This window comes from Sander lucioperca, chromosome 4 (genome assembly GCF_008315115.2).
Source record: "Sander lucioperca isolate FBNREF2018 chromosome 4, SLUC_FBN_1.2, whole genome shotgun sequence".
Taxonomy (NCBI): Eukaryota; Metazoa; Chordata; class Actinopteri; order Perciformes; family Percidae; genus Sander; species Sander lucioperca.
The window spans coordinates 8,359,327-8,375,895 of record NC_050176.1 but is presented as its reverse complement, the minus strand read 5'-3'; the positions used below and the strand labels follow the sequence as shown (position 1 = coordinate 8,375,895).

The 16,569-nt window shown below is 40.1% G+C and overlaps 1 protein-coding gene across 3 annotated transcripts in view; it reads left to right on the top strand.

Moving 5' to 3' along the window:
- Window positions 1-770: 770 nt before the first annotated feature.
- The window catches only part of LOC116042641 (inactive rhomboid protein 2), a 35,080-nt gene continuing 19,281 nt past the window's right edge, over window positions 771-16,569 (top strand). For 2 of the 3 annotated variants that reach the window (XM_036000376.1, XM_031288919.2), the window contains exon 1: window positions 771-1,016. The gene's annotated coding sequence lies outside the window, so the exon portion shown is untranslated. The remainder of the gene's footprint in view (window positions 1,017-16,569) is intronic. The other variant, XM_031288920.2, reaches the window with a different exon arrangement.

Here is a 16,569-nt window from a genome sequence, read left to right as displayed (position 1 = left end):
GGCTGGAGACTTTTATATAAAGCCAGAAAGTTATCAACTAGGGGTTTGGCACTATTGAGATGGATTAATGGAACTGTAGGATCCAGCATTTTGGGGCTTGACCCATACTAGGGTCAGGATATCTCTCCATCTGCTGCATCAATTTTGACCATTCTTTGTTCTTCCAACTTTGTGTGGAAGGGTACTACTAAATTGCTGGGGTACCCCTTTAAGTTCAATAAATGAATCAGATTTTTTTTCCCCAACACTTTTCACGTGTGTGTGTGTGTGTGTGTGTGTGTGTGTGTGTGTGTGTGTGCGTGTGTGAGAGAGAGAGTGAGTGTGAGATTTCAGAAGTGCTCTATATATATGTTGCTTAAATTAATTTATTTGTATCTAAAAATGTATATCAGGTCAGAAAATTAAGTTGCTTACATTTGGTGAAATTCAGACCAACATTTAAAATAATAAAATTTAAACTTGAACATCTGAGTACTTAACGTCAGTGGTTATATTTCTCAATATTATATATAAGTTGCTTAGGCCTATAGAACATTATTATGGCCTTTCTTTGCTTCTATACGTTATGAGACAAGTGCTATAAGTCCTGCTGTGCATACAAGGTAATTTCTTTCTAGAGAATTGCTTAAAGTTGCATAGTAATAAAAACAAAACTATATGGGCACTAGCTATTAAGGTTTTAAGATGTAAACCACTAATGTATCGACTGCATGAACTTAACACCAACGTGCAGCGAAGTATGCTGTGCAGGAGTTAATCACTATTAGTGTAGGCTCTTGCTATGTAGTTTCCACACGCGGCCCGCTGGTGGAGGGTTGGACCTGGCCTAGCTCGTCAACTCTGTGGATACTACAAGTTGTGACTCCACCCCCTGCTCCTCCGTGGAACTGCAGTTGTTGTTGGAAGAGAGAAAGAGGGAAGTAGTGACACACTGGCGGACAGTAGCTTACAGTATCGTTTCATCTCGGACATATACCCTCTGCTAATGAACAATACCCCGTTGTTTCGTCTTGGAGGTGAGTGGAACAAGACTCTGTACACTTTACGATTGTTTTTGGAACGTTAAAGCCGTTAAAAGTTAACGTTAACTTGAGTCAACGGTCATTATCGAGTTTTTAAAATGAAAACATTAAATATCTCAATGACCGTGCATAAGTACTCGAATTAATGTTAAAGCAACTTTCAACATAAGGTGGGAACCAACGCTTATTTTAAAGGACAAAAAACAAATGTTAGCTTAGACGAGCCGCTGAAAGCGTGCCTCGACAAGCCCTTTGTTGCTCTAACGTTACCCGCCGGGACAAATGCATACGAATAGTATTCCTCAAATGTCATTCAGTTATCCCTGTGAAGTTAATTAGCTATAGTCGCCATGTGCCGACAATTCATTTGTTGTTGCACCCCTCCCATTTGTCAAAGAATGCAGGAGGGTGTGTTTAACGTCGAATGACCGTATCTGAAACTCATTTTCATCTGAATTATGACGAAAATAAACCACATTTTGTCAAGTTACCTAGCTAATAGAAAGAATGAGATGTTTTTTTTTCAATTCTGGTGTAGGTTAGCTTATCTTTAAAAAACAATATTTACACAGTGGTGATGACTAAACTATAGCCTAGACAGTACAGTCAGTCATTAAATTGCTGCTGTTGTGTCACAGTTCTCACAGTTGCCTCTCCACCTCCTGCAGAGAGTTACATATTTCTGTAGCTACCAGTTTTGTCTACTAGCAGTTCTTAGAAGTGTCTGAGGTAAACGTTATCAGATCTTGGTCTGTCTCAGAAATTTGTGTAGGAGACCTTAACATAAAAATGAAAAAAGCTGTTTAGCAAACTCACTATATCATTGAAATTGTCAGTCACTAAACAGTGTTTAAACTAGGGCTGCTCCCTCTTAGTTGATTAGTCGACTAATCGGTCGTTTTGGTGGTAGTCAACTTAGATTTCTTTAGTCGATTAGTCATGTTTTATGCTTTTTTTCATGCTGAATGACTTATTTCCAAGAAATGTATGAGCACATCTCTGGCAAACACAAGAATTAAAGTGGTGCTTTTGCATGACTCTTTGCGGAGAAACTCAGATTTACAGATCTCTCCATTAAATCAACTAATCGATTAGTCGATACAATTGAATGAGTGTTAGTCGACTAAGAATTTCTTCAATCGAGCACAGCCCTAGTTTAAACTGGGTGAAAATGTGTTTGTGGTTGAAACTCTTGCTACCAGTTATTGCAGGTGTTTTGGATGATGGGTTGTGGTTGGTTACAGTGTGGTACAGTAAGTTCAGGTGCCAGAGTACTTTTTTCCCCACTAGAAATGTTTTCAACCACCACTGACTTGTAGATACTTCCTATACCAACATGTGATCAATACCGAAATTACTCACAAAGTAGCTACTAGGGCTGTCAGCATTAACGCGTTAATCGCGATGCGATTAAGGGCCGAGCATAACACGTTCATTTTTTTTAATCGCATGCCACCATTTATTTTCACTTCACTCAGCTTCGCGTTGTGCCTAACAGGCTACTATTTTGACCCTTGGCCGCACTTTGCCATACTTCCTCGTACACATCCTGCTGCTGCAGGCTGCAGGCATGATGGAGAAAGACAGCAGCAACACAACTCTGAATGGCGCTTTTTATTTTCCAAAACTCCCGGACGACTCAGAAGTCGAAAGCCATATGCACGTTGTGTAAAGCCGAATTAAAATATCACCGAAGCACGTCAAGCTTGAGCTACCACCTACGAGCTCAGCATAGTAGTACAGTTAACGTGACTCAGGTTGATGCTAGCAGGCTCAGGCAAAGCACTATTTTGGAGAGGGCTACTCGCCCACCTGTTGATGAAACCAAATCCCCAAAAATTTTTTACAGCTCTTGCAAAATGGGTGGCAACTAACTGCAGACCTGTCAGCATCGTAGAGGATTCGGGTCTTAAAGACTACGGTTGGCATGTTCTGACCTGTCTCGTTGCCGTCGAGGGGGACAGTAGTTTAACGCATACACAGCCTGTACGACACGGAGAAAGCAGCCCAACTGGAACTGCTGCAAAGTGATGCAAGGTGATCACTGGACATCAGTGAGTAATCAAAATTATTTAGTTACTGAGTGAGTTACTGCACACTATATTGACTCTAGATTCAAATGTGTGACTAGATTCACACAGTTTTCTTTTGTTTACAGTAAATAAATAAATAATAAACAAATACAAATCTTAAAATCAAGTTCATAAAGTAACTTTCTTTGCATTCATTTGATTCCCAATCAAGATACACTGGTAAAAAATTGCTTTCCATTGTTAATATGTACTTAAAAACAGTTCTGAAATGCAAAATAATAGAATTTTAATCATGTGATAAAACATGCGATTAATCGCGATTAACTATAGAAAACAGCGATTCATTAAAAAATTAATCATTTGACAGCCCTAGTAGCTACTAAGGTGGGCGATGTGGACAAAATTATCATTGTAATAATTATCACAGCACTACTGTGGTGTTTGTCTTATATTTACTTTTTTCATTGTTTTGTTCTACAGCGAGAGCAGTCTTTTATTCTAGTTACTCTCGACACTAATGGAGGTGAAGAGTGAAGGTGCCAGTCACACACTGCCATTGAATGTCTTATAAGATAATACATCATGGGAAACATTAAGACAAAGTCAAAGGCAGTGTTAATGCATACAGATCAGTTTCAACATTAAAGTTCATTTTTCAGGTAACTGCTTCTTGTGAACAGTTAAAATGAACCCGCTACATGATCTAAAGTTACTGTATGTATGCACACATCGGTCGTCATCAGTGGTACTCGCTCCGAAGCTAATCACCTTCTCACTCGTTCTACCACACACTCGCCATACACACACACATGCCGGCCCGGCTATTAAAGAGATCGACGCACATGTACATGTTTATACAGCGCGCATGTATAAACGTCAGGCCACTTGGAGCCCTGCGTTTTAATTATTTTCCTTGCCCCACACGGATGCAAAAATACATTTGCCAGTTATTATCTTAACTGCATATTACTCCAGTGATGAAATAAATCCATGTCATAGCCATTTTAAGTTTTATGTCAAGTACTTAAGTACTGATTCTCCAAAGTTCAGTTCAAAAATCTCTATTAGTTAATATGCAAATTAATTGTTAGATTAATCTACTAATCGTAAAAAAGATTAGATCGATTAATCAATGACAAAAATAATTGTTAGGGACAGCCCCAAATATCACGATAACGATATTAAACTGTACTCAGTTCTGCCTTTCTCCTGCTTTCAGTATTCTGCTAAAATACAACAAATTGCTTGTTGAATTTAAAATAAATGAAAGGAAATCATTTCCAACACTATTTTATTGAAGAAATTGAACATTGAATTGAACATAAAAGGCACCACTAAAAAAGAATGACAATTACATTTTAAAGTGCAGTTTTCTGCTGATATTTTCTTTCAACTAACACAAAGGATCTCTGAGTGTCTTCCTTGATATGTCGCAGCCTTTCGCAATATGTTTTATTGCGTCAGTTGATCTTGCGATGACAATAAAAAAAAACCCGATATATTGTGCAGCCCTACATCAGATGTTTCCGTTTCTTCATTGTTACCTCCCCATCAACACTGTACCACAGTTCTTTTTATCTAAGAAGAATGTGGTGCCTGAAGAATATCTAATTTCACTGCTCCTATAGTTTGTAGTTTGGAAACCCCTTGGCTTTTCAGGGTATTCCAATCTGTCAGTGTCACAGTTACATCCTGCCATTACTTCCCTCTTGGGGCTTTCCTTCCATGATCTTATCTGTTTTCAGATAAGATCACATTTCCATAACACACCCCAAACAGTGTGCCTTTCTCCTTTTTATAATAACAACCCACTTTAGTAACAGTATAGGAGGAGTATCGAGCTGCTGGCTCGGCTGTTGGAATATTAGCACCATTTACCAGCCAAATGCTGTTAAATGTGCAAATGGCTAGTAGATTTGCTTCACTCACCAACCAAAAAACAATTGTAATCTATTGGGTGGCTGGTAAAATTTAAACATTTACTAGCCATTTGGCCAGTGGAGAAAAAAGCACCTTGCTCCCATGCCAACCGTCATTCCACGGTGCATGACACATCTTGGGACACACCGGAAATGCTTTGAAACCCAAAGACTCATAAACCTTAAAAGGATTTCTGTGAAAACTGTAGCTTTGCTGGAAAGCTACTAGTGGTGCAGAGGGTAGGTTGTGTATCCACTATTTACATTTATTGTGGCACTGAAACTGCTCATTTTCCTTTTCCATTTCTTGCAAAATTCACGAGTAGACAAAATGTATGACAAACCCCTTTAGAAGTTAGCTGTTTTGGGTGACACATTGCAACATAAACACATGCACGCACTTGTTGCACCAATGATGGAGAGAAAAACACGATAGGGTAGCAATACCTTTTATATGTACAGAATGCACGCTGTATTAATACTAGTCATTTAGGTCACATCTTGAGGATTGTGAGGAACTCTTGGACTGAGACCAAGGCTGTTTGGTATTGCATAGTAGCTCGCTGTTATGCGGGTTTGGGCATGCAGACACATGCAGAAAATAGTTGAAATGTGTTGGTCTCTGGAATGATTAGGTTGAAGCCGAGGTCCTTTTCAAACAAGATACCTCGATAGTCTTCTAATAGTTTTAAAATGGAACTATTGATTTGTTTGAGGCACCAAAGTGCTATTATCAGCCAAATATGGATAATGGTAAAGAACCAAGGTTTTGTTTAGAGACTCCTCATCAAGACATCTTGTGGTTGGAAGTGAAAAATGAGGGGGCAGTTTCGATTGTTGCTCTGACTGTTTGGAAAAAAACACACACACACACACACACAATCACACACACACACAGACACTACCACTGAAACTCCCGCGCTCTCTGACTCCCCCACCTTCAGTAGCATTCAACTGATTAATCTTCTGCTGGCATAATGACTGGCTGCTTAGTCATGATCAGTTTGAACCCCACACACGGTACCGCAAGAGTGCAGGCAGACCAAACCAAACGTGTTGTCCACCTAACGTATAGGAAGTTTATCAAGAGGATGTCATTTCATTGCTGCCATCAAAGGTTTTGATTGTCTTTAAAAAGGTCTTGTTAAAGCAGAGTTTTCCTCTTCATTTTTAAGGCATTGTGCCAGCTGACTGCCGGCCCCTGTCCGTTTAAAGCTCTTTCACACACAGTCCTTTCTGGTCTTCCATTTACAGCATGGGACTTGTCCAACAGCTCAGTTTGTTGAGACGGAGTGGCTTTATTAGGAAAACTCAGTTTGTTAAACATGGAAACAATAGGGGTGTGACGAGCAGTGTTGGGCAGGATGTGTAATATGTTACTCTTTATATTACTCCTTAAAGTAATAATATTAGTTAGAATCAAAAGTAATTAGTTACATTAGTCTTTATATTACCATTTTACTTTCAAAGCACGCACAAGCTGCCAGCTCCTTTAAAACTCATTCTACCTTATTGGAACAATAATTAACCTTACAGGAGGAGTCAATAATCAGCCAAACTACAGAACTGCAAACATTCTGCATTCAGGCTGTTATATGTATGTTACGAAGATTATTTCAGAAGAGTGTATCAAACTGGTAGCCCTTCGTATGACTCAGTACCCATGAAGTAGCTCTCAGTTTCAAAAAGGTTGGTGACCCCTGCTCTAAAGTTTCCAACGCTTGGTTACACGGGCAGTTTTTTTTCAAGTGCAACTCCGCGATCGCTCTGCAAAAGTTTAATCTTCTATGCTAATTTCAAGGTCAAAGCCAGACTCCATACTGGCTGCTGGTCTGCACTTGTGTACTGATATCGCGAGACACTTTTTCACCTCGACGAAAAATATCGTCACATTTTAATATCGCGAGATCTCGTCACACCTCTAGGAAACAGGAAAGAAAATGAGTTGCTATTTGCATGGCTTCATATTTGAATAGTTAACTGGAGCATATTTTGATACGCTATTATAATGTCTTTATTTAAGATTTCAGGGGTAGGGTAGCAACGTTTTTTGATATACCAAATCCCCAATCAAATAATGCTACCACGCATGTGCAGAACTTCTAAGTAGCACATCCCGATAGGGAGCACATATTGACAGAACACCTGTTGTAGCCTTTGAGCTATTTTCTCAGCCTGTACTCTGTAGTTAGCTAACTGTTAACTAGTAAAGATGACAAGGCAGAAAAACATCCTTTAATTTCATAGTTACAGTTGTGCGAATCAGCATTTCGTGATTTAGGGTTGAGATGACTATTGCCGTTGGCAATTATAAATGATTGTTGATGTTTTCCGGGAGGTAATGTCAGTAAAATCAGTGTCCCCGGTAATACCAGTCCTGTGCGAATAGGGCTTTTGACAAGTTGTTTTCTACAGGTGTCTAATCAGATGATTCAACATCTATGCCATTTTCAATGAGAAAGAGAAACTGACTGGAAGGGTATACACAATATCTCCGCATGTTACTATTCTAGATCACACTGTTAGTGTGGTCAACTCCCACATACAAATTAGCACTTGACACAGTTGTTCACACACTTACTGGCTGTGAGAGACACAGACTGTGTGAGGATGCGAACATTGTCTGAACATCTTTACTTGTACTCATGTTAACCCTCAATGCTGTCCATAGTCTTAATAATGAAACATTTTATAATTCCCACAAATATTTATCTCCCACTCCTCATTGCACTGAGGCTTTATAATTCTAATCACACCTGTTCTGTAAGCCACGGAGTAATTCATGTGTGAAGTTATCTCGCATCTTATCCATGGATAAATGTGCTCTCCTGGTGTTTTGAGAGACAGAGTTTCCCCCAGAAAAGTTGTTAGGCCCGGTGGCAAGTGTCTTGTTTTTTTTCGACAAGGGCCCGGCTGGGGCCAGTCACAGACTGATGGCAATATTAATGTAGAGCCCAATAGTTTCAGTGATAACAGAATCATGGACAAAATTGCAAAATTGAGAATTTAAAAAAGCTATAAGACAGATTCTATAGAGCCCTACATTAAGTCAGTGCTAAAAGCCAAATGGAGATTTGAAAATATGACTATGACCGAGCCACCCCACTGTAACTGTGCTTTAAAAAACGTCTTAAAAATACATTTAACCCCTTGCAATACACTGGGGGAAACCCTGAGAGACATTTACAACGCTCAAAGCATTTAAAACACTTCATACAAATTAATCCAGTTAGAGGTTTATGGTACACATGTTTAAATAGTTTGAATAAACAAGGTGAACAGCTTACAGTTACACATGCTTTTGTATATGTCCTTGTAGGGATCTACAAGGTAAGACTTTGTGAATATTAAGAAGAAGAAGAAGAAGGGATGACGCAGTTTTCTGAAGGCCAGTTCCTCTTTTAGCCTCCAAGAGCTTCAGAAAAACTCCAATTACATCACCGGCCAAAACAGCTATTTCCGCGGACATGCATAGTAAGATTATAGACTTGTTCATAATGCTAACCTCAAAATGACTCATTCAGTGTTGAATTGTATCAGTGTGGGGCGACCTCCTAGCTCACCTGATAAAGTGTGCGCCCCATGCAGGCTGAGTCCTTGGCAGCGGCCTGGGTTTGATTTAGCTGCGTGTCGTCCCCTCTCTGTTCCTCTCTTCCCTTTCCTGTCACTCTCCAGCAGCTGTATAATGAATGCCCTAAAAAGAAGAAAAAAAGAATAGGAAAATAGCATCAGACTGCGTATAGCACACAGTTATGTTGAGATTAGTAGATTTGAAGCTTTCTGGCCTACAACAAGTTGCTCTGGCGAGCCATGTAAAAGCTTAAAATGGAAAAGTGCGAAAAAAGGCATAGCTTGGCACACACAACACTTTAGTTCAGTGAGACTCACTCTTTTCTCCACACAGTAAGCATCATCAACAAGCTTTGAGCTTTTCTGTGGAGGCGCATTGTGTAGTTTCTCAACAATTCCCTTGGCTCAGATGTGAGAAGAATGGCAAAAATATACAGCGGGTGAAACTGTTAGGTTGCTTTCGAAGTAGGCATAGTTGATGTTTTTATACTATAAACTAAAAGTATGAGGGACTGTAGTTCTACCTACTCATTATATCTGGGTGTTTTACAGTCAGCATGTGTTTCTACACTATCAGGGTTTTTCCTCCCTTTTTATAAGGTTTAGGTGCAGCACCCGAGCAGTTTTGGGCAGCACCTTTTTTAAAAAAAATTTTTTTATTACATTTATATCTGCATTTATATCAAAACCTAGAGACTTTCAAACATCAACATGTCCTTTATTAATATGTATTCATGTCAAAATGACATATAAACATCTTTTCCTATTCTATTTTGCCTGGAAACGCTTCCAATACGCTTGCGTGTCGCGTGAAAAAAAGATGTTGGTTCTATTTCTAGCATGCACGCGTTTTCGGCGCGACTCGAGCCGCTCCTGAGACATGCGTGTCACGCAGGCAGTGTGTAAGCTCTAACCTGTTAACATGGGAGCCGAAATATAAAGGGTCACGCCACGCAGCGGACACGCTCATGCCACGCAGCCAGTGTGTAGCCGGCCTAAGCCGACTGAATGTAACTAAAAGACTTACATCAGATCTAATGATTGTAATTGGACTTCTTTAGCTTTAAGTTTTGTCTTTAAGCTTTTTGAGGGGTATTTATTTATATACGGTCCAAAATGATGTGAAAAAGAGACAAAAAACTACCACAAAGGGAAAAATGTGCATTTTCTTAAGGAAGGACGCCTTGATACCCCACCAAATTTGTGCGCCTAAGTCTTCCACAAAGCTAAGGAAAACACTGCACTATTATAACTTTGTTAATTGTCAAACAATACCAGCACATTTAAGCTCATGTTAATAAGCATATAGCCAAGCGTGGAAAATCCCACTTGTATCCTTGGTATATTTGTATATATTATAAACTTAATACATCAGTGTCGTCTTTACTGAAGCCAAAATGTGTCCAAACGACTGACACTGCGCTTTTCTTTTGTACAAGCTGCTCCTGTTTCTCAGTGTTTGAGTTCTCCTTCATGTTGCTTCCATGCCTCAGACTGGACGGGGCGGAGTCACGTGACAACACACAGTAGTATGTTTTTAAGGGGAAAGTACATGAACACACACAGTGGCCACTGCAGGGTGACGTCTGGTTCCATTTCACCAACAGTTAAATCTGTCACCATCGCAGACTAAACCCACTACCCCCATTTAAAATTAATGGAAAGACTTACGTTTTTCTCGGACCGCCTACAGAACGCTGCAGGTTGTGTGAACACAACCTAAGTGTGCTTGGCCCATATGAAGTTGGTCAACTGCTATGCTGCGCAGAGTGAGTGCGGCAGAAAATGAAACAAGATATCTTCCTTACAGCCATACATGCTGGTTATGACACATTGTCCTGACTGCAATTGCAAGGTTCACAGCGCATACCACTGCTTTGAGCGTCAGTAAAACGGGAATACTAACAAACACATTCCCCAGGCAAGCCTCTCCCAGGGGGGAAGAGACTGAACCATGGTGACACTCTCAGAGGAACACGTGATTTCACCAAACACAAGGGACACACACTGACAATACGTCCCCCTGATTAATGGTCAGTGATGAAGTGTTTAGTTGAACCAAGTGCATTGTCAGACGCTCAAAAGGCACTTGGTGGAAATTGTCCTTTCCGTGTCACGTGATGACATTAGCTATGGATGATGTCATTGTGGATATGCCCCTTCCTTGCTAGAGAGAGAGAGAGAGAGAGAGAGAGAGAGAGAGAGAGAGAGAGAGAGAGAGAGAGAGAGAGAGAGAGAGAGAGAGAGAGAGAGAGAGAGAGAGAGAGAGAGAGAGAGAGAGAGAGAGAGAGAGAGAGAGAGAGAGAGAGAGAGAGAGAGAGAGAGAGAGAGAGAGAGAGAGAGAGAGAGAGAGAGAGAGAGAGAGAGAGATGTTTATTTGGCCAACGTGCCCTTATGGTGCTGCTGCTTGCTGACGTACTAACATTCCTAGACACAGCTGGGGTAAATCACGGTCATGGACTCATTAAAAATAACTGAACTTATTCTTAAGATATCTTTCCTGTTGGTGGCATCAACAGTCAGGACAGGTTTGCTGCTAAACACCGGTGTGTCATTGTCGGTTGTGTTGTGGAGCCTTCTAATAATTTTTGTCTCATTTGTTAACACTGCTTATGTTAATAAGCAAATCTAAATATAAGTAGTTCAGCAATAACTAGCCTACTGTAGAATTATTACTGTAGATACTATTTATACACACTCACTCATGATGGAGTTGCATGCTGTTTATTGAATATTTGATAATTATGTTCTATATCAGGGGTCTCAACCTCAATTTCCTGGAGGCCACTGGCCACTTTGTTCTCTCCTTGGGGGGCTGCTCAAACACTGAAAAAAACAAACTCTATTTCTTTTGATTGTTTTTCAACAATACATTTTAACAATATACACTCTAAGCTACTCATCTTTCTCTCCTTTTTCGTCTTACCTAGCTGTGTATGTTGAGTAGAGTAATGCAACTTGAGACTTTGTTCCTACAGAATGGCAACTTTCTCCTTGCAGATAAGACAGGATGCAGGCACATTTACGTGACGTAAATAATTGTCCACCTCTCTTAAAACTGCTCCAGGTCACACAATAAGGTGCTGCTTGCTAAATGTGGTTAGTAGAGATGTACTGATTACAACTTTGTAGGCCGATTCAGATTTTCATTGAGTTAGGCCAGCCAATATCGATTTTAGCCAATTCCGATTTCATTTTTTCTAACCACTTTACAGCACACACAAATATTTATTTTCTATCTTTTCTTTAATAGAACATTTTGCACAGAGCATAGAAAATTTTTTGAACAGATAATGGATCACTATATAAATTACTCCTGGTGTGGGAAATTCACACACATCTAAAGTGCAATGTTAGAACCATTTCCTTCTTTTCACATCCAATATCCAACTAAAAAAAATGTGATTTTGGTTTTTGGTGTCGTCCCTCCACGCCCTACTTTTTCCTTGCAGGTGTTGCATATTGCAAACTTGTTATCTTCTGCACACACGCTGAAGAATTTCCAAACAGCTGACATGTTGCAGGTTAATTCACGAGGTTCCCTACATGTTCAAGAATAGCGCAGACACGGGTACGCGCGACACACGCCGGAAAAGTTGAGAGAAAGGAAAGAGAGACTGCGGTGTGTGTGTGTGTGTGTGTGTGTGTGTGTGTGTGTGTGTGTGTGTGTGTGTGCGCGTGTGTCCTTGAGAACTGTAACTCGTATAACTTATGTTGTCAGTTAATTGTAGCATTGACCGGCATGAAATCGGCATATGTCAGACTGACCTGCCGGTCATGGCCGAGCATGGGAAAACCGGCCAATTCCGGTCACCGGCCAGTCTATCGGTACATCTCTAGTGGTTAGGGTTAGGTTTCTAATTCTGTTATCTTTCCTCTGGAGAATACAATTTGTTGTTCATTCCCATTAGTTATGTGGATCCTATCAACTGCCTGATAGACTGTTGTCAGCAGCAGTCTCCCCACCTCTTGAGCACTCTGTCCATTAGCCAAATTCCTAGCTAATTCATTATCTAAGTGGATGGGTTCCAGCCCCTACCCACTACTCCACTAAACCACAGGCTAGATCGCCAGTAGCCTTCTTTCTGTTTCAAGAGGACTGAATCTGGCTTTCTGGCCAAGCTTGGAATATTCATCACACATTCAAACCACTGTTGGCAAAATTGAAATATGCACCCCTATTAGCATAAAGACATTATAAAAATGCTGTTTTGGGGGGGGCTGGGGGCAAATGAACAATATGTAAAATCCCTGTGTGTCTTGGCTCTGTAGTGGAAACTAGGCTATTGACTGAGGTGGTGTCAGATTTCCCTGCTGCTGCCATTCCTGCCGCAGACACCCAGGGTCTCGTATTGATTTTATAAACCACAACTCCAGGACAACTTCAAGGCTTTCAAGACCATAATGACATAATGGATGTGTTGGCCAAGGCTTGTCATTATAGATTTATGTCTTCTATTGCCTTTGATTTCTCAGAAAATTTTGTGCAATGCTACGAGACGTTCTGAGCTCCAGGAATAGACTGGCTGGTTGTTTCGCTTTTGGCTGTGATTGGTAAAGACTGGGAGACAGAGATAAGTAAGTTTAAGAATATTATTAGGTCCCTGAGCAGACCGACGGACTGGTTATGAATCTGCAGATGTGATTTCTGTGTTATTTGTGCAGCATATGCACACACACACACACACACACACACACACACACACACACACACACACACACACACACACACACACACACGTGATTGTGTTTGTAAACACTGACTGTAAGATATAGTGATCTTGATAGGAGTCATCCTACTGGTACTGACATAAGTATTCTTTTTTCAATAGTTGGGTGTTAAATGTGTTTCAGTCATAAACTGATGATATCTTGCAGAGCAACTTATGACTGTAGAAGTAGAAGAAGCTTCAACTACTAGATCACCATTATTATATGCAATCAATAAAAATGATTGCAAGGCTGTTTTCAGTTAAAGCCGAGGAAAGGAAATGAATTACCAACCACCTGGAGGATCAGGGTGGGAAATTAACTGTGGCTGGTGGATGCCCAATTTTACCAGCAACTTATATTTTTTACCAGCCACTTTTTCCAGAATTCAAATTTATAAAAAGTGCACTAGCATATTTTGAATTGCTTCAATACATTATTTTTTATTATTAATACATATTTTATTAATATAGGCAAATAAAAGGTGAAGTGAAAAAAAAGCCTGCGAGACCATGGTAAAATTGTGTTTGGTCATGTTCTACAGTAATTGTAGGCCTACATGTTTAATGAACAAAAAGAATATTGACTCATCTCTCAGTAACATAGCATTAAACAGTCCCTCCAGGATTTCGCAGCCTTTTTTTGAGATTGTTGCGGCCCAAAATGCCTGATTTTGCGGGAGCTTTTGTAAAAAATTGCGATTAAAAGTTGCGATGTCTTTTGGATTTTTGTTGCAATGAAGTTGCGAGAGACAGTGAAAGTTGCTTTTTTGTATAGTTCTTTAAAAATAAATTGGTGGGTGTGGGTGTGTGTGGGTGTGTGGGTGGGTGTGTGTGGAACTGAGCAGCAGAGAGGCCGACAGGATTAAAACAGCAGCAGCTTTCAGTGACTGAAAAATCGTTACAGCGTACACTGATGTTTAATACAGGTTGGCAGGACGGTCTGAAATGTTTTGCATGGTTTTTTGCTGTACGTTTTGTCAGTGCGGCACTTGTTCAAAAAGTAGGCTACCTTCTCTTTTTCTTTACTTCGCCCTTAACAGAGTACATTCATAGCTAATGCTGACTCCGTGGTGGGCCTCTTAACACCGGGGATATGTCGCCACATGTTTTTAACCGATAATTTTCGTTTCGTCTGTACCTCAGCTCAGCTACATGGTGTCACGGACTAGCGCTGAAAACTACTGGACAAAAGTCTGGAGTTGACGGAAATATGCGTGGTCAAAGCCCCGGCTGTGAACGGTTTAATTTCCTATAAGTTCTTCACAATAAAAGTCCTTATTTTGGTATTTGAATGTTTTTATTATGAAGCAGCAAAATCCGGAAATGTTGGGCATTCATTAGCAGTAACGTAACGCGACTCCTATAAGCATTGTGCATTGTTTCTTAGCAACAGCATTCTTTGACAAAAGCTGTCCAATCCGTTACAAGGAACGTTTTACAATCCACCCGCCACTGTGGCTGGTATACAAGGCAAAGTCACCCGCCATTGGCTGGTGGCGGGTGCTAATTTCCCACCCTGTGGAGGATGCATGATGATTTGAGAGCACTATTGATCGCTGTCATCTGATGTCATCGGGTGTCACTCCCAACAGCTTAACAGCTGGTGTATCAGTTGCTTTTTCATTAGTGGTCCAAGTTAAGTACTTTAGGTGCTGGAGAATCGATTTCTGATTGAGTTAGTCAGCTAAATTGAAGCTGACTTTATTTTGAATTTGAAATTCAATTTATTTATTTTTTAAGTCTCTGGTTGGGCTTGACAGTACTGTGACACTATATATCAGGGCTCGACAGTAACGGTTGCCTGGTTGCCCTTGGCAACCAGATTGAGTCAATATAAAAACAAATCAAAACTGGTAAATCGTATTTCAAAAGAAGTCAATATTTTATTTGGTTGTGTCCGTAAAGTTTAAAACACTACGTCCGTGCGCAACACAACATTTCAGCTGTTGGTCGACCGCTTTCCACACACGCACGCTTGCCGTGAAAAGATACAGGCAACGCAATTTTCTGTTCACGTTAATGGCGCATGTTAAAATCCGGTACTAATATGGCACTGGTGCCCGGTATCTACCGGACGGAATAGCAACGCGGATTTCCGTGCCACCTAATTACGCATTTACGGTATAGCTAGTTACATAAGAAATGAATTGCTCCAAATACAGGCAGTTTAAAACATGGCAACCGTAATGTCAATTTCGGCAACCAAAAGCTGATGCCTGGTTGCCAAGCCAGCAACCACTTTAAAAAGCTAGCGTTGAGCCCTGTATAATATGAAACGGTCAGTCAGTAGAGAGATTTTTCTGTGCGGTTTATGCCAAGGTGGCTCTCACTTTTTAATATCGCTCTGTGGGCAATTCTGCAAATCATGAGCAGGACTCCTTTTGGCATTATAATTACATAATTTTTGCACCAATGAGAAGGAGTTCGTTGATTTGTCATGTATTTTATTCACTGGATCAGACAAAGAAATACATGTGCACCTGGTCATTTTATCAATCACGGTTTCTCGAATGAAAATGTACTATATCATGATAACCTCTGCTCTACTACAATATTAAATTACAAATGTCATACACATATCTATATCGCGGGCCACTCCAGGTCTCAGGGTTAGGAACCTCACTATTTTCACAGGCAAATAAATCATTACATGACACTTTCTAAATTAAATACATTTCTCAAATGTAATGACATAAATGTAATATTGTTTAATTATTGGTGTACCTTTTTGTTTGTTTATTCATTTTTCTAGGCACATATTCACAGTGAAACATTCCGACAGACACATCCCCTTCCTTTCCTCCCGCTGCTACCCTTATAATTAAATTAACTTAAATCAATGACCTAAGCGCTGTGTAGCAAGACACGATCGCTATCCTTGATATAACACCATTTCTCATCTGCTGGAAGTGAATGCAGAGCCTTTTAAGAATCACTTAAGAAATTGCCTATGAAGATAATCAAAAAGCAGGGGATGTTGGCAATGATTTGTTTTTTTAGCAGAATGAACTGGAGGAGAGCCAGCTGCTGCTAAAGAACCTGTTTGTTTGGATAGACTGTAATAGTTTTTGAGTTATTGTTGGGGCCATAAAGGAAAAGGGTGGGTCCTCTGCAATGCACAAATGTGCCACAAGAAAGACTTGATACACAGTTTCTAAATCTGAGCATTTGGTGCTGTTTATAATAGCTGTTATTTCTTGTTAGATGAGTATTAAGCTTAGTTGAATATGTTCACCCTGCCCCAGAGATCCAGTTCACATGAAGGCATAGTATTACATATACCATATCAACAATGCATTTACTAGTAAAGATA